This window comes from Thermobia domestica, chromosome 2, assembly GCF_964235325.1.
Source record: "Thermobia domestica chromosome 2, izTheDome1.hap1.1, whole genome shotgun sequence".
NCBI classification, from domain to species: domain Eukaryota; kingdom Metazoa; phylum Arthropoda; class Insecta; order Zygentoma; family Lepismatidae; genus Thermobia; species Thermobia domestica.
In genome coordinates this window covers 282,746,813-282,765,972 of record NC_137455.1, presented here as the reverse complement: position 1 = coordinate 282,765,972, position 19,160 = coordinate 282,746,813, and positions in this window count along the sequence as shown.

Here is a 19,160-nt window from a genome sequence, read left to right as displayed (position 1 = left end):
AATATTCTAGTCTGTGCTCCGTGCAGTCCAAATTTTCCCTCGATCCTTCAAAAATTCCCACCTTCGAAAATCTTAAAAAACAAGCCTATAGATCTGTACGTTCATTAAAAAAATATAGCAGAAAGCGCAAATATCAACCACATGTCTACTTCATTATAATACAAATGAATTTACAACTTTAAATTTAGGCTATTCTACATTATGCAAAGACACTTCACTTTCAAATAAAACTTCTCTGATGTTTACAATACTTGCTACCGCACAATTTGTATTAATTTTGTTTGTTGTAAATATTTAGATATCAATTTGTAACAAAATGTTGTACACTAAATAATTTCTATTTGAAATGAGGTACTAATCATACAAACTGCATTTAGCATGTCATTGCTTATTTTATTTATTTTGTGTTTTAACGTTATTTAAAGCAGAAAATATTCTCTTAGCCTCCGCGGTGGTATGTGAAAGGTATAACACCAATTTAGCGAGCTTTCTAAATTTGAAAATGTTCAGTTACCATTGAAATCACTAACGTCACGAATTGAATTTTAAATCCTTTGAAATCACTAACGTTATTCACTCAGCGTAGTCTGTAACAATTTTCTGGATAGCGTTGCCCAATCATCAATCAAAAATATCGTTGTCTTGCAAATGAAATACGGTTTTTCTTCCAGAGAAGTGTGCACCTGCAGATAGTGAAAAATTACCACGTTTTTCGGTTATTTAAAGGTATTTTCCCCACGTAAGTAAATTTGTGGCCTGATTTTTCCTCGATATGGGAAGTTTGCCTCGAGTTCGCATCACTGCTGTAATGAACGAATGTGCGATGGAGTATGACGTCATAGCCATGATTGGGAAGAAACATAACAGTTGAAAAATGTCATGAGAAAAGTAAAACAATATAAAAGCAGGGCAGGGGACGATCATAGAAGATAACATGTGAGACAAGCGATATGTCGATGTTAGCGCAACATAAATAAATTGTACTCTATTTAATAAGTTGGGGATTTAGCAACTTATATTCTTTGCAATGAACGAAGATAACGTAGAGCAACAGCTTATTTATTTATATGCTGATCACGAATGAGAAAATGAGATGGATAAATCAACTATTAACCTTACAGGACAGCAGGCCCGTATCCACGGGGTGTCTAGGGGGCACCCCATAAATTTTTGCTGCCCTCCTCTAAAATTTTCGCGGTAGGCTTGTAAATTAACTATAATATGGTTGGTTCGTCCCCCCCTCCAATTTCTACCGCCCCTACATTTTTGGGTTGCTATCGGCCTGCCGTACAAGTTTACTTTTGGCGCACAACTAGAAAGACTTGTTTAAAAAATTACGTCTTTCACTAATTTCCTTCCTATTGTCCCTTAAAAGATTTCCACTGGGCGAAATGAAAATATCTCACTTGGCATAGATAAAAATTCAAGGGGGCCACCAGAAATAATTGTTGAAATATTACAATTATTATATGATTTGTCTGTAAATACGGCTTCCGGATATGTAGCATAAAAATTACAGTGCAAAAAACACAAACCAACATGGGCTAGGTATGCAATAAAAAGCCGAATACTAACTGCTAACTTGCACACGAACACCAAGCTAATCGATTTAGAGTAGGACGAAATTGGTGGGCCCGCGCGGGGTAAGTAGGAATGGAGCAGGCGCGTCAGCAATGGTGCAGGCACGTAGCCAGGATTTCATAATAGAGGGGGGGGGGTCCGGGACGAAATACTGTGGTTATCACACCAGGGGCTCGATCATTCTAAACTATTTTACTGACAACTTATATTTCTTCGTTTAGCCAGGATTTCGTAATTGGGGGGGTGGCTGAAATTAAATACTGTGGTTACATACCATGGGCTCGATCAATGCAAACCATTTTACTGCCATCATACCGATATTGATTTATTAGAACCATAAAATGAAGATATGTTAGCCAGTATTTTAATAACAAAATATGAAGAATTCTCGAGTAAAATAATATTTTAAAAAGTATTGAAAAAGTCTTCCGAAGTCATTTGAATTCGATTCTCTTTGTCTTCTTTCTTCTTTTTCTTATCTTCATTTAACGCCGTCAAGGATAGTAACGAGATCTTTTTGGCAGTAAAGACATCCTATAAAATGGATTAGTGTTGCCACAAAATTTAAAATTTCTTTAACAAGTGTAGCTGGAATCTATGTTGTCAGGCTCATATTATTGGTGATTGGGGGAATTTCTTAAGTTCTACCTGAGAGTCTCTCTGATCGAACCGATTTATCGATCGTAATATGTAGTCCATAGAATTAGCATGGAACTAGATGGAATTCGGAATGCTCCGTTACTATAATATCCATTTTTAACTTGAAGCCCCCCTTCTGTTTCCTCCACACAAAGCTCCTTATAAGAAAGAGTAACAAAACGATTGTTGTGGCTTTTTATTTTTAACAATGATTATTCTTTTTCTCGTTTCTTTTTGTTTCATCCTTCCTTAATTTGTTTTTATTTCTGGTTTCGAAGGGGGGGTCCGGACCCCCCGGACCCACCCCTAGGCTACGTGCCTGAATGGTGGGTATGTGCATAAGCGAGGGTAATGGAAAGAAGTGGGTTTTGGTAAGGATACGAGTTTTAATAGTATTTTTCATGGTTTCATACAGGTTATATACCGGTAAACATAAAATTCAGGTTTTGTACACTGCAGAAATATACTGCCGGTGGAAAATAGCACCTAATAGAGCCATTTTTCATATACACTCACTTACTTTATCCGTCGTAAAGCACATGTAAAGCACTAAGTAGCACTTCATCAGCATGCATTCGATTGGCAGTAGGTGAGTGAGTGAACAATAAAACAAAAGCAAGGAAGGAAGGTAATTGGAACACTGACATCCATTCGGTAAAATCTTTAATTTTTATTAGGAGGTAAGTGGAGTGTCGCGGAATCAATTAAATTTATTGGTTGAATTGGAGTATATATATTCATTTCTGATGAAGAATGAGTGAAGTCAGATGAGAGGAATAGTTGAAGTTACAAAGGTGTTTGTTGTTGGTTATTTTGTAGGCCTATGTTGTAAGTGGCACTGCATGTGGAAGTGGAACAAACTATTAGGCAAAGAGGTACACTTGTTATGATTTAGAGCTGGACAGGCAGTGTGAAAATGACGTATATATGTCAAAGTTGTAACATATCGTGTTTGAGTTTATAAGTGTGGAAGCCTATTATATACAAAAAAAAAAAAAAAAAAAAAAACTTTAAATCGCAAACCAGTAAGGAAAAGGGACATCTTTTTGTGAACTGCAAGATATTCTGTTTCGAGTAATCTGTGGCTAAACTTGTGTGAATTTGTATCAGTGCTGCCACACTTGGTACAATTGTACCAAATTCAGCCCTTTTTGTCGTTCATCGGCCCATTGGTACCACGCTGGCATTTTCAGCCCCTTTTGTGAAAAACTTGGTACAATTCTACCCAATTCAGCACCATTCAACAAATATTTCTCACATTTTCAAAAGTGTCAGTAAGACCTTTCCTGCATCTCATGTTACTCATACTGTGTGTTGGACTCGCAAAAATGCTGTTGAACATTCATTGTGACGTTGCACCGCATAACGCTACAAACTTCGAGGAAAATTCGTAATTCGAACTATACCGAGAAACAGATTACGCTTGAAATTAAAAAAAAAGAAGCACACACACGTTGAATCAATAGTTGAATACTCTGAAGAAGACCAGCGTGTGCTCAAGTAAGTCTATCATTTATGTGTCGTTGCAAAGATTCTACACCAAAACGTTTTTAAAAGTAATTTTTAAAAAGAGCACTTTTTTGATTTGGACTCTTGTGAGAAGGGGGGTGTTCTAGAACTTCACCTCTTTTGGTTTCGTGTTATAGAGCCATGTATTACATTGGTATAAAAATTCAGCCCTTTTTGTTTCAATTTGGTACTATTTTTCAGCCCACTCTAGAGGTAGTACTGTGGCAACACTGATTTGTATTAGTGTGAGTAAAATGCAACAAGGAACAGTGAGTAGACTTGCGGAGGACTAAAATGATTTATAAAAAGTAGTCCTTATGAATATCGCCAATCATCGGACTATATCAAAATTTTAAAATTAGTTACCTTTCCCTTCAATATTAATTCATCGAATTTGAAGAAATACATCTAATTAGTGAATTAGTTATATCACGTGTAAAGAATATCCCTTTGGGGATCCTATGGTACAATTTTGTACCATACGCGTTTTTCATGGTACATTGCGTTCTATTTCTCTTCTATTTGAGCTTTTTCGTCTTTTTTTTTTTTCCAAGTCCAGAGGCCTTGTAGAAGACATTACGTATGGTTTCAGACCGTTCTGCGTCCAGACATAGGAGGTGATGACGTCATAAGTCAAAAATTTATTTTCTCATTTTCTAAGCCTATGTTCAATATTTTTTGGCGGGCTTATTTTTCTACGTAGAAGATTGAAATTTTGTACAAACATTCAGTCCACCGAGTAGTAACCAGATTTTTTGTTCCGATGTCAGTGCTAAAACAGAGGGGCAAAGTGGTGAAAAAAGGGATATTTTTACCCCCAAAATCCCGTATCTCGTCATTTTCCCGCCTCACATACATGATGGGGACACGTGAGTCATACCGTCTGAAAGGCAGTTCCATTCTGAAGAGAATGACGGTCGAATCATTGTCCTAGGGTAATTAGGGACGTCTCAGGGATTTTTTGAAAAATATACTTCTATATAGGGAAAAATGGGACATGGTGGGTATATTTTTTTTTGGCGGGCTTACTTTTGCACCTAGAAGATTGAAATTGTGCACAAACATTCAGCCTACCTAGTAGTATTTATCAGATTTTTTCAGATCTCTGCGTTAAAACAAGGGGGGTCCAGAGGGGGAAAACTGAAAAAAAGGGATTTTTAGACCAAAAAATCCCGTTTTTCAGGATTTTCCCGCGTCACATACATGATGGAGACACGTGAGTCATACCGTCTGAAAGGCAGTTCCATTCTGAAGAGAATGACGGTCGAATTATTATTCTAGGGTAATTAGGGACGTCTCAGTGAATGTTTTTCAAAATATACTTCTGTATAGGGTAACATGGGGAAATTTCTGAATTTTTTTTCTGGCGGGCTTATTTTTGCACCTAAAAGATTGAAATTGTGCACAAACATTCAGTCCACCGAGTAGTATTTAACAGATTTTCTTTCAGATTTCTGTGTTAAAACAGGGGGGGTCCAGAGGGGCTAAAAGTTGAAAAATGGGAAATTTAGACAAAAAATCCCTTTTTTCTGCAATTTCCCGCCTTAGATACATGATGGAGACATGTGAATGGTACCGCCTGAAAGGCAGTTCTATTCAGAAGAGAATATGGGCGACACATGACCCTAGGGTAATTAGGGATGTCTCAGGAATTTTTTCCCTGAGATCATAGTGTTTTGTGGTAATTTGGGGCATGGTGGGAAGTTTTGATAAAATTTCTCCCTCCCTTACTATTCAAGATAGAAACTTGAAATTTGGCACACACATTCAGTATACCAAGTACTATTTCTCAGATTTTTTTTAGATGGCTACGTTTACACAGGGGGGTCCAGGGGGGGCAAAGTTCGAGAAAAAAATTCCCTCCGAAACTTTCACTTTGACATTTTTTCCCGCTTCTGGTATATGGTATGAGCATGCAGGTGGTACCATTTGAAAGCCAGCTCTATTCTGAAGAGAATGAGGTATGAACCATGATCCTAGGATAAATAGTGACGATACAGTAGCTGCTTGACTGAAAGTCTAAAAAATAGCCCAAAAAGCCAGGATCCGGAAAGGGATATATGATGTGGCAGTTTAGCAGTGGCGGAGGAATACAGTCGAACAAATCCTGCTCATACATTCACTCTGAATATCACGCGCAAAACAGGAGGAGCAAATGTACGAAAGTTACTGCAGACGTTATGTAAAAGTAGTGAAAGAAAAAATATTATAACAAACTAAGTTAATACTAAACTTGTTTGTACTTTTATAGTGATCACTAAAGTTTATTGAATATGTGAACCAATAATAAACAGTGCGAATTTCGCGTCGTTATCGTATTCGTCCGTGTGCGTGTTGCGTTAGTGTATCGTATTATGGGCTAAAAACTTCGATTCATATAATACAGGTTTGAATTGGAAATTAATGTTATAAAGTTCAATCTATAATCTTGTGAGATATAAAACATGTAAGTATTTGTGAACAGTAAAGAGGGCAGTAAAACAAAAGTCACTACGACAGCCCGAAAATATACGTGTTAAACTAAATTGATTTTGTTTGATGAAAGTGTTCCTATTTATTTACATAGTTAGTTTTAAGCTATTTGCACGCTAAATTTGTAATGTTTGTGTTTCAATGTGAATGACAATGAAAATCGTACCGAAATTTCATACAGTCATTCACATTGTGATTTTCAGTATGTTCGCGCTTTATTGAAGCAGGGGCGTCATTTAGGGGGGCAGGGAGGGGCATTTGCCCCCCCCTGAGTTTGAGGTGTATATAGATTTTATCAATAGAATAGTAGTAAATCAGTGAAAAACGCGAAATTTTACTTATATCAAGGGGTCTTGCCCCTCCCCAAGCAAAATCTGAAATGACGCTCCTGTATTGAAGAAACTGATCACTAAGTAGTTCACAGTTTTTGTTCGAATCCCAATGTGGTAATATAGCGCACCGAACAGAATCCGAACCACAACGATTATGAATAATGGCATCCCGAACAGGAATATAAAAGAATCGAACCCCGACCGGTTACAAGTTTTCTCGAATTATAACCTAACCAACTTCTCCGTCTAGGTGGCCACTACTGTGGTGTTTTTAGTATGTAGGGGGTACAGTGAGACAAGGATTTTTCTTGATTATTTGTTGCATGAAGTTGGAAACGATGGACGTACAGACATGTGGCTGTTGACCTTCCTCTGTTGTTTTAGCAGGCAAATTAGTGATGTATCGCTCGCGAGTGAGCCGACTCTCCTGACTAACTCTTTTGGATGAGTGAGTGAGTCGTTGTTCACTAGAAATGTGCAATGATTCTTCGAGAGTCGTTGTTCTTTGGGAGTTGTGGTTCTTCGGGAATCATGATTATTCGGGAGTCGTGGTTTGTCATTTTGTTCTTCAGGAGTCATGATTCTTTTTGAACCACTGTTCTCATGATTCTTTAGGAGTGACAATGTTTGGAGAAAGTGAATCTTGTACGTCGCTCACTCGCGAACCGCCCTCTTGCTTTTTGGTTGATTCAGTCAGTTGCTGTTTTGGAGGGGTAGTTTCGCTTGTTCTCACTATGGCGAGCGCCTCTTCAGTCGAGTTCGGCAAATGTGTGTTGCCTTAGTGTATTTCAGTGTTGCCAATTTGAGGGAAAAGTCGTTAAATCTAGGGAATTCGCCTTCCAGAATAGCGACAAAAAATAATTTTTCCGATTAGCGACTTTTTTTGGTGATTTTGGAATGACCATTTGGCGACTTACTTACAAATCTAGCGACTTTTGCGCTGCGAACAACTTGTCCTAAAATAAGTACTATTAGCTCGAATCAGTTCAGATATATGTTTATTTTTCTTTTGTTTATTTGAATCAGTTCAGATGTTGACGAGCTGGGAAAGTACATAACATTTATCTCTATATTCCCGCTTTGATTGCTGTTATCTCTTATCTTCTAACGGGGACCAACTCCAGCTTTTAATGTCCTTTAGTTTACAGAGCTTCCGTTTAGAGGCACAAATAATACATTAACGATAGCAAACAGATTATCTGTGGAAGCGTGAATAGAAGTGAAGTAAGATTTTTTCTAGACCTTTAATTCGTTTCTCTAAACTCACTTTTGATTTCGTTGTAGCAAAATTGATCATAAAGTTAAAAATATATAAAAGTGAAATTATTGTTAGTTATACAATGATACAATGAGTCTTTGAGTATTCCATATACCTTCTTTCAGCGTAGATAGTACTATGGCTTGAATTGATCACGTATCTTATATATATATATATATATATATATATATATATATATATATATATATATATATATATATATATATATATATATATATATATATATATATATATATATATATATATATATATATATATGTATATATATATATATATATGAAAGCAAAATTCCACGAAATGTTTTTAGCGACTTTTCACCCAAAATTGGAGTCATTTCGTCTCCTATTTAGCGACTTTTTGTATCAACTTGTTGGCAACACTGGTGTATTTCCACCTCTGGCATGAATAAATTAAAAAGAGTACCAACAATGTAAATATTTAGTACTTTGATGTGGCAGTTGGACTTACAGTGATATTTTACATATAAAGCGTAAACTTTTAACTATCAATTAAAATCGAATCTGCAGAATGGGGGAGTAGCAATGTATATAGAGTATTACAGGTAGCACATTTTCTGCTATCGAGAGAAAAAAAAATCCCAGAATTCTTGCGCGACGTGACGTCACGTGGAAGAGAGCACGAAATAAGTACATTGCAGGGAATACAGTGAGCGGTGTTGATGTGAGAAATTTATAAAGAATGGATAATTATTGAGACAAAAATGAATAAAAATTATAATAAATGTGCTGTTGCTCAATGTCCGAATTGGGGAAGGAAGATTCCATATATAATATATCACCGCTTTCCAAAAAAGTTGGTACAACGACAGTGGTTTCTCGGTGTAAACGAACAGACAGAATTAATGTAAACAATGCTCGTATTTGTTCTATTCAATTTCTTACCGAGCGAAAGATATGAGACAGACTTACAACACGAACTTCTTAGGCTACCTGTAAGAAAAAAGCTCTGTCCTCATGCAATTTCTTCTTTGCATATATCAAATTGGCGTGGAGATGAATAAGAGAATTTTTTTTTTTTTTAACATATGAAGTTGAAAAACGAAAGAAATTTAAATAACTAGAGTTATGAATGCCGATCCTGTGGGACGAGCAAAGATGTTGTAAAAGAGGATTTGTGCATTTTGTCCCCATACTCGGTGACGCCAAACACTAAGCAAGTCGAACCTGATTGGCTACTCTGTTTTCCGCCAGTAATGCTCGCTCAAAACATTAGGTTTTCCGTATGTCAACATATAGTGTTCCTTACGTCTATTCTTATTTAAATATTCGCTTTAACGTTCAAAATGACTACATGTGCAGTTTACGAGTTCATGTTCATTACCTTCAATGGAGCTCGCGTTCTTATTCCCGTTGAGGATAGTGCTCACTTCGGCTAGGACCCATCATCCAATGAGGATCGCACTCACTAGCCAGCTGGAAGCTCACGCTTACAAATTTCATTGGGGTGCGCGTTTATTGGGTTTGTGCTCACTATACTTAGTGAAGCTCGGGCTCACTAATTTGACTGCAGTCCGGGTCACTACCATCAATGGAGTCGTCCCTAATGACGTCAGTGAGACTTGTAATGATTTGTCCTCGGGTTCATTACCTTCAATGGGGCAAGCACTCACTATTCTCGTTAAGGCTCGCTCTTACTCAAGCTCGAGCTAACATCTTCAATGATGCTGGTGCTTACTCGGTCTCGGTCTCACAGCATTCAGTGAAGCTCGCTCTCATTAGGCTCCTTGGTGATTGCGTACCCGAATCTCTTTCGAGCACGTCGAGCAGGCGATTAGTTAGGCTCGGGGTCACTATTCTTAGTTAGACTTGTGTGCTCACTCGCGCGGGCTCACTTCCGTCAACTGGACTCGAGCTCACTCATCAAAGGAGCTCAAACTCACTGACACTAATGTGCACTAATGTGGGCTCGGGTTCATTACTTTTAGTGAGGCTGGTGCTATTTATTCTCGTTAAAGTTCGTGCTTATTTGGCACCGGGCTCATATCCTTCAATGAGGCTAACACTAACTAGGTTCCTTGGAACTCGCGCTCTCTGATCTCTTTCGGGCACGCACTTACTTGGGTGCAGACGTCTATACTCAGTGGGAAGAGCTCACTGGCGTTAGTGGGGCTTGTACTCATTTGCGCTTGGGCTCACTCCTTCATTCAGGCTCGTGCTTAGTCGGGTTCTGGCTTAGATCCTTTAATAAGACTTGCAGTCACTAGCCTCCTTGCACTTGCGTTTAGTAATTTTGTTCGGGCACATTTTAATTTGAGTTCGGGGTTATTACCCCTCATTAGGGCTCGGCCATACTAATTTCAATTATATTCCCGCGAACTAAACCCAAAATATAGTAGAAACATATCTGAAAACAAGAACATTTATTTGTGTAAGCAATCTCAACCTAAAATATAAAGCCCAAACAATGAAGAAACACAATGCAAAGAAAAAGAAACAATGCATTCTGGGTTCTGTGACTTCTTCTGAGCAAGGTGACCAGAATTTTTACTTGCAAAAACGGGACGCATACGAATCGACGAGGGGGGAAGTAAATATCTGACTTTCAGATTCCATTTTGGGACTCAGTAGTGTTTTCAATTTACAAAATGCACAAGTAAGAGAGATAACACAGTGTTTCTAATTAAAGTACTATCCAAGAATTCTTTTAACTACTTGAACACTCAGAATTCCCATTCAATTCCCACTTAAACCACAGAACACTGAAATCCCATTTGAACATTCAGAAGTTCCATATATGACTGAAGCTTCCCAATGAGTATCGGTACGGAAAAGTGTAGAATTTACATTGACCATTTATATTTTGAATAATAATTACGGGACACCTGGGTCATTTTTGCTTAAAAACGGGACATTTAGGCGTCCCGTTTGAGAATCAGAAAAAACGGGACAGCGGTTGAAGAAAAGGGACTGTCCCGGCTAAAACGGGACGTCTGGTCACCTTGCTTCTGAGGGCTGCATTTAGAACTAACACTAACATTTCCTATCAATATTAAAAAAACTATAAAAATGAGTGATTTTAACATTAATATGTATTTATTATAATATAGCAATTTACTCTGCGTATTTGTAGCGTAAGAATTAGTAATATTTTCCTCTCTGTGTAGTTTAAAAAAACAAATGGAATTAGAACATGCTCGGAGTATACAAAAATTACATGCTAAAAGCAGAAGACGCGATTTCCTCTCTTCCGCGTGACGTCACACATCCAGCAACCAATGGCAGTTCGAATCGCATATTTAGCAGCCCCTGGGGGAGTAGATCAAGTACGTAGAAGCCCGAAAGAGCCAGTTGTTTCCGGTTCCCTGGATCCGCTCTTGCAATTGCACATAGACAAGTGAATATTCAGTTGAGAAATTAATGTAAACGAGAGCACACCAGCAGTAGAGATTAGTCACTCTGCGTTTGTTCATACATCAATATTGTGCAACTGTTAGTTTTAAACAAAAGTGTGTGTTAGTTATACAGTTCTTAAGGGAAATGGTATGTTAAAATGAGCATATGTAATTCAAATAAATTCGTAATAATTACATTATAATAGGAGAGAATTGATCCTAATTGTCTTAGTTCATTATTTTCGTTGCAAAAGGTAATTTCAGCTTAAATAACGAAGGTCTACTTAAGGGTATTTTAAGATACTTTTATAATATAGACCTATATGGAAATTCTTAAGACTGTGATGTACAAAATTCAAAACGCATTTCCCGTAAGTCGTACCTACAACATAACTGAATTTTATGGAAGCACACACGGTTGGGATCAGGGGCGGATCCAGGACCGACTTCTGTGGGGGGGGGGGGCGGTAGGTTGTCATACTGCTACTTTTAAGGGCTCCAAACTTTGGGTTGGGTTTTATTTATATATGTAAAATAAGAAAGTTTCCTCTTCTGGGGAGGCGATCGCCCCCACTGGATCCGCCCCTGGTTGGGATAGGTGGGGTCGATGCCCCTGTTAAGGTTTTCTGTAGCTACTTAAAACAGTTCTTAAACCGCAATGTTATGTTATTGACACAATATGTCTATTATATAAAAATGACAAGAATTTTGCAAAGACGCCAAAGGAAAACAATTGAACCGTTTAAAATTAATTTTTTGATATAGTTATTAACCCTACTTCGAATTCAGTTTTTCTCATGTTACTTTGATTTGATTCAGGTGCGTATCCACGACGGGCACGCGGACCGGGCCACTTCTAAATTTTTACTGTCTCCCCTAAAATTTTCACAGTGGGCTTGCAAATGACCCATATCACATGGTGATGAACTATAATATGGTTGGATCGCCCTCCCTAACATCCACCGAGCCCCCCTACATTTTTGCGCTGGCTACGGGCCTGATTTGATTTGGTTTTGAGTATAGCGTCCTTTTCAGTAGCGAGGCACTGTAACTCAGTGGTAAAGCGCTTACCTCTGGTGCGTGGGGTCCCTGGTTAATTCCCCGGCCAAGTAAGTTCATGGTGGACATCATATTCGTCAGTTTTCTCAAATACTCCGTTTCCTCCCACTTTCTCATTCCACTAATTCTTCCATCATCATTCAGTTGCTTTAATCATCTTCCTTAGCCTACAGAGCTTAATCGTTTGCCATTAAACTAATATATTTCATTTTATTTCAGCAGCGGGGCTATATGAGACGTGGACGTACTGAAAACGTGGAACCCGAACTACATGAGCTCCCACCATGAATCGAACGCCAGATCTCCCACGCCAAAGGCACGTACGCTAACCGCTTAGCTACGTGGGAACTCGTTACTTTGATTAAAATGTGTATTCTAAGGGGGATGTGGTAGCCAACATTTCTAGGAAAAATTTAGTTTCTCAAGATGTAATAAAATTATACCGGTAATATTTTTGTCTTTGAATTTAAATTTGTAACACTTTTGCAGTAATTCTAAAATTGTATTGCTATAGCATCGAGTCTACAGTTGTAATATTTTGCATTCCGTATTTTGATTCGTTTAGGCTGTAATTTGCATATAGCTTTTTTGCATTTGTGATGTATTTTCACATTTATTAATAGTAATTTTATTTAGTCTAATTTGCATGTGTATTTTGTATCTGAATTGCATTTTTGTGTGTTACATCTGTTAACTGTAATTTGCATTAGTTTAAAAGTGTAACTTCCTGTGATTTTTTAAAGTTAAATTTGTTAATAGCAGTATGCTTGTAATCTAAAATTGGAGTTATACCTTTTAAATTCATTTTATGTAATGCATTTAATCTGATAATACAATTTCAGTTTTTAACTTCCAACTCTCCCCGTTGTAAAAATATAAGTGAGTCACTGAGTCGTTCAAATGAATCGATTCATTTTAGTGATCGAACTATTGAGCGTCGATCTCAGAGGTGAATCGGTTTGCCCATCACTAAGGCAAATGGCTGATGCGAAGGATACAGGCTTTGAGAGAATTCAGTGATTTTCAGTGAAGCAAAGTAAATTTTCTGTATTTCCTTTCTGTCTGAAGAAATCAAAATTAATCAAATAATTGGAAATTAATTTCAGAGCATGATATACTTTATTATTTGTCGATATTTATCCCAATATTGTTAATAATTAAGCTTTTTTGTGGTTCCGGGGAAATACGATTGACATTGATAATTATGCTGTTGGGGTACAGTGAGACACTTCCTTCAAAAAAAATACAGATGTGTCCAGAGAAGAAATTATTGGCTGAAAAAGAAACATCAAGAAAACAACAAAGAGGAAACGAGTACAATTTTTTTAAAAGCCTTTTTGACTATGAAGTCGATCCAGATGTAGATGAAGAATTGGTCGAATTGTCCTCATCAGATGAAGAAATTGAATTATTACTCGAAATTAGGCCAGATGATTTTAAAGATTACAATGGAAACATAAATGAGGATGATTATGTTTTGGTAGAACTTCACTGTAAAAAGGACATGTATTCTATTGGGAAGGTTCTGAAACTGGATAGTGATAACAATAACTATATAGTTAGCTTTCTAAGTGGGGAAATTTTGTGTGAAAGTGGGAAAAGTACGGAAAATTTATTTTTGTAGTTGTTCAGGATATTACAACTGTTAACGCATACGGCATCAAACTGAAGTTACCATAACCGCTAACACATTGTAAAACTAAACGTGAAATGTCATTCCTATAATTTTCTGTTGATTTTCATCTTTTGGATATGCGTTGAACTTCGTAATAGAGAAGGAAACATTTAAGTATGTGTATGTCTCAGCCTACCCCAATAGTGGGGTACAATGAGACAAATTGTCATATTTTGTTTAAAAGTAAGTAAACCAGAGGTGATTAACATTAAACCAAAATAACCAATATTGTATGATAGCCTAAACTCCAACCATCTGTTCAGTTTTTGTTTCATTTTAATATCTTATATATAATACAAGAGTTATTATCTACGGAAAAAATGTGTCTCACTGTACCCCACTTTCACCTAACCATGACAAGTGCTATTGAAATTTGTATCATTGCCAAACCCAATGTTTTTACTACCCTCGTTCATACGCGTACTCTCTGTCGGCAACGCGCTTGCTCGGCATGGTTCTAGCGAAAAGGTTCTAGTACACTGCTCCCCTCTCCATCGAGTTGTAATAAAGATAGAAAACATGCCCTGCGGGGCTTCTAACCCGCCTTCACTCGCTCGACAATATTGTGTGAATTAAGAATTGAGTTGTGGTACGGAAACGTACCAGCCAGCCTACTAACTTATATGGGAGACCAGCGTTCTAGAACCTTCCCGCTTGCTCTATTCGATCGCGCTATGGCACTGCCCTGACTCTGTTGGATAGCATCCGTGCTTTTTAATGGACACTTAGCACAGGTTAGTTTGTGCCTTTTGCACTAGATTTTATGCCATATATCCGGAGGCCGTATTTATAAGCAAGTAGTGATTTCCTGTTACAAATTGTAAAAGTTCCAACGCCTCAGTTTTGATGGTAACTGACTTGTAATGGGGCGTTTACACTTAGTCGATTTGCGTTCGATTCAGTTGAATTGACGTCACTTTCAACTTAATCGACCGTGTAAACGGGACTTCAACTTAATCGCTTGTTGATCGAAGGCGACTAATCGACTGGCAACTGAATTGAAAGACGTTCTATTTTCTGTGGTTGAAATAATTGAACACATCCATCGATCTGATTCGGCCTAGTTGCTTCGATTTAGTGGCAAATGCAGCGAGTCGATTTAGTCGTGCGACTAAATCGACCAAGTGTAAACGCCCCATAACTCAACCTAATCTAACAAAATGTAGTACATTTTAGCATTCTTTTTTCGATTTTCGTGTGGTCCGGCGATACAGCACAAATGCCTTAATTAAGTAAGTATTGCTTTGATATAACTTCAGTTTTATCAACTCTGTGCCCTTTTTTTCGAGGAGGTTCGGTACTTACCTACTTAATACTTCCCAAGTAGATAAGAGACAAACAGTTGATTGGATGTGATCTCTTGGGTATAATGTACTGTATATAATACAGATGTGATAAAGTATAGTGAATGTATGTAATTGAAGACCTGAATTGCGAAACATCCCAAGTCCACTCTGTTTCTTCGTATTTTGTATTTTTTGTGTTTTATGTTAGCATCTATATTTTATGAGCTATTCACTTGCATAAAAAAAAAGCTAAACAGAATAGCATGCCAAGTATAATCATCTTGTCTTTCTTCTAAAATCACAAAAGTACTTCAGTGGACTTGGGATATTCTGCAATTCAGGTCTTCAATTATTCCCGAAACAAATTTTATGAAAATAATAATAAAAAAAGGTTAATTTCCAATAATTTAATCTAATATAAATAAAATAAAGAGTTTGTTTGTGTGTTTGTCTGTCTGACTGTCTGTCTCTCTGTGTGCGGCCTGGGGACCAGATGAGTGGACCGAGAGTTACCAAAATTTGGTCAGGGGTTCCTTGGTCCAGTCCCCAGATCAAGACGAAGCGTTTTTTTTTAAATTTCTAACCGGGGGGTCTCAGGGGAACGTTTACCGGAACCGGCTTGGGAACCAGACAAATTGACCGAGAGTTATCAAATTTTAGTCACGAATACCTTGGTCCAGACTCCAGACCAGAGTTAAACGTTTTTGTCAAAATTTGAACCAAAGAGTCTCAGGAAGGAGTTCACCGGGACATGTAAAAGTAGTAGAAAATGGCCTATATTAGTATCGAATTCATAGTTTTCACGGTCACCAAAATCAATTGTGAAACTCCGATCGCATTGAATTTCAAATTGACGCTATTCGGCTCCGGGCCGGGGTCACCGAGCATTGGGGGGAGGGGGGCTACCTATCACACAAATAAAATATAACCTATTTCCGTATGCTGATTTATTAGAAAGAAATGTATCAGACTCAATACACACACACTAACACGCACGCTCATTTAAAAAATCGTGTTTCGCCCTTCGTTTTTCAAATGTTATGTTTCTTTCTTCATGGCTATGATGTCATATTCTAACGCCGCTTCCGCTTCTCGACAAACTATGGTAGAAAATGTAATGTCTTGTCTTGTCTTATGACTATTATCAGTCAAATAGGTAGGTGCACCAGCTCACTAGTCATATGTGCTACAAATGCTAAATGGTCAAATGTGCACCTCAAACAGAGGATTTATGATTCAAAAGCAAAATAGAATAAAATGCAAGACACAATCGAGAAGAAATGACACAAGACAAGTCAGGAAAATAATCAAAATCAGTGAAAGGTCAAAATCGGGAAAGAAGTTCAGACAGGGAAAGAGGGTGAAAAGCCAAGATGAACAGGGCAAAAAAATAAGGGCAAGTGGGAAGTATAAAATGAAAAAAGAAAGCGTATAAAAAAGAAGGGAATGTATGTACGTGTAAATGTAACAGAAAGTGTAAGTGTAGTGCAGGTGTATAGCAAGGCCCACTTAACCCTCTTCCTCACGGAGCACCACCAGACACGAGACACCCATTACAACAGCCACTGCCGAACTCCCAATGTAATGTCGCGAACGAAAGTATATAGAGTACCTGAACAATGTTGCCAACATACAAGTGCGTATAGGTACTGCAACCGGGGCGCGGAAGTACTGTAGCATAGTGGGCTTCCGATTCCCCACAATTCATTCGTGAGAATAGTAATACTTTATTATTTATGAATGGCTTTCAACTTGCAACTTGTATTCATGTTTAAGAAACATAAATTTCAGCTTCCAACGTTTCTTTACTACAGTTTTTCAGTTTGAAAGCAATACAACTTTGAAAACAATATAAATAACTGAGAAGAATGTAGAATACAAACATAACAGTATAATAGCGATTTTCCTTTAAATGTAATATCTTTTTTTTTTTTTTTTTTTTTTCAAAATGATCTATAATATTATAATTTTCAAGGTTTACTAAAATGTCCCTTTCAATTACCGTAAGCATAAATGTTTCCAAGTGTTCTTGGAACAAAGTACGTCCTAATCTACACTTTATCAATTTCAACCTGAAGAAGTTTCTTTCGCAAGAAACCTGAGTAGCAGACAAAGTAAGTGTAACTCTGTAAGCAAGAAAGAGACCAGGAAAGGCATTTATGTACAAATTATATTTCTCGAGGACTAAAATACAGCAATGAGGATAGTTTTTACAATATGGTTTGGTTTACAATATGAGTGGAACTTTGTTTCGTACCAGTCCCTGATGGCTCTGAGTCACTATAGCTATCACCATCGTCAGTACTGACAATTTTTTTTTTCCCTTCAGGCAGTTTATGTTGACTTTGTCAATAAAACATTAGATAAAATATTATCGTGTATTATCGAGTGTGACTGAAACAATGAAGATGAATTCATTTTCTTATTCATTCATCCATTATCAAGTGTGTCTTTAGTAACGTGCGACTTTTCATAAGAAACTATACGCAAGTATTATGTTTTATTCAGTCATCTATATATATAAAAGAGAACGTACAAATCCTTTGTCCGCTCATCACGCTAATACGGCTGAACCAATTTCTTTTATTTTTGGGGGGTTATTAGGATTTGGACCCTAGATGGTTTTTATCATATCACTTTAATTTTCAATTACCAGTGTCTTGAGATAATTGACCATTCAGGTGTCCATTACGTACAAATCCTTTGTTAGTTCATCATAGGTATAAAAATAAACGTATTTATATGCAACCCGCATGACCGTGTCACTCGGCGGGTTAACATACATGACAGGCGTTATAATGGTTTTTATCATATCACTTGAAAGCGAAAAAGTAAAAATTATCTAAGTAACAAAGTTTATTGCGTTCGGGGGTGACCGCAGCGAAGCGGGGCGGGTTAACATAAATGACAGGCGATATAATGTTAACATTTACTGCAATCTTCTATGGTTTTTATCATATCACTTGAAAGCGAAAAAGTAAAAATTATCTAAGTAACAAAGTTTATTGCGTTCCGGGGTGACCGCAGCGAAGCGGGGTGAACGCTGCTAGTATTAACATATAGTGCAAGTAGGGCCTATTATTTTTAACCTTAAATTGCAAAATAACTTTCGAAAGTCAATTCGTATACGGCAATTGGCAAAGAAACTATGATATTTATAGTTATTAGCACGTGCACAGAAAAAAATCCGTTCTCCGGACAGCGGTATATTGTACAAATATACGGTATCCTCTTGCTTACTATAGAAATCAGTACGGATCATACTTTATCCGTATGCTACATAGGCACTGCCCTTAGATGTTACATCATACCGTTGCAGGATGTCTGACATCTAACAGTTTTCCGTATATCACATGCATATACTTTTGTTACCTTCGTCAGCTATATGTTATATACGTCCATTTGTATGTGAGATCCTGACCGCCTACATTGTTTCATACAGAAAGTACGTATAGATGGAACACTTATACGGAAAGTATTATAAAACATGTGTTTTCAGTTATATGTCTGCTGTGCGTTAAGTCCAAAAACTACAGGAATGACGCATGTAACCTATCTTTTTAAGTACGCCACCTACAATTTTTTTCTCAGTGTATTACACCACAGGCACACACGCTAACTACTAGACCATCAGAAAGAGCGGTATATATAGATGGAGTGTCCGGATACGATTAATTACATAGTATATATATACTATGTGATTAATCGTATCCGGACACCCCAAAAATATACGTTTTTCATATTAGGTGCATTGTGCTGCCACTTACTGTCAGGTACTTATTATCAGCAACCTCAGTAGTCATTAGACATCGTGAGGAAGCAGAATGGGGCGCTCCGCGGAACTCACGGACTTCGAACGTGATCAGGTTATTGGGTGTAACTTGTGTCAGAAGTCTGTACGCGAGATTTCCGCACTCCTAAACATCCCTAGGTCCACTGTGTCTGATGTGATATTGAACTGGAAACGTGAAGGGAC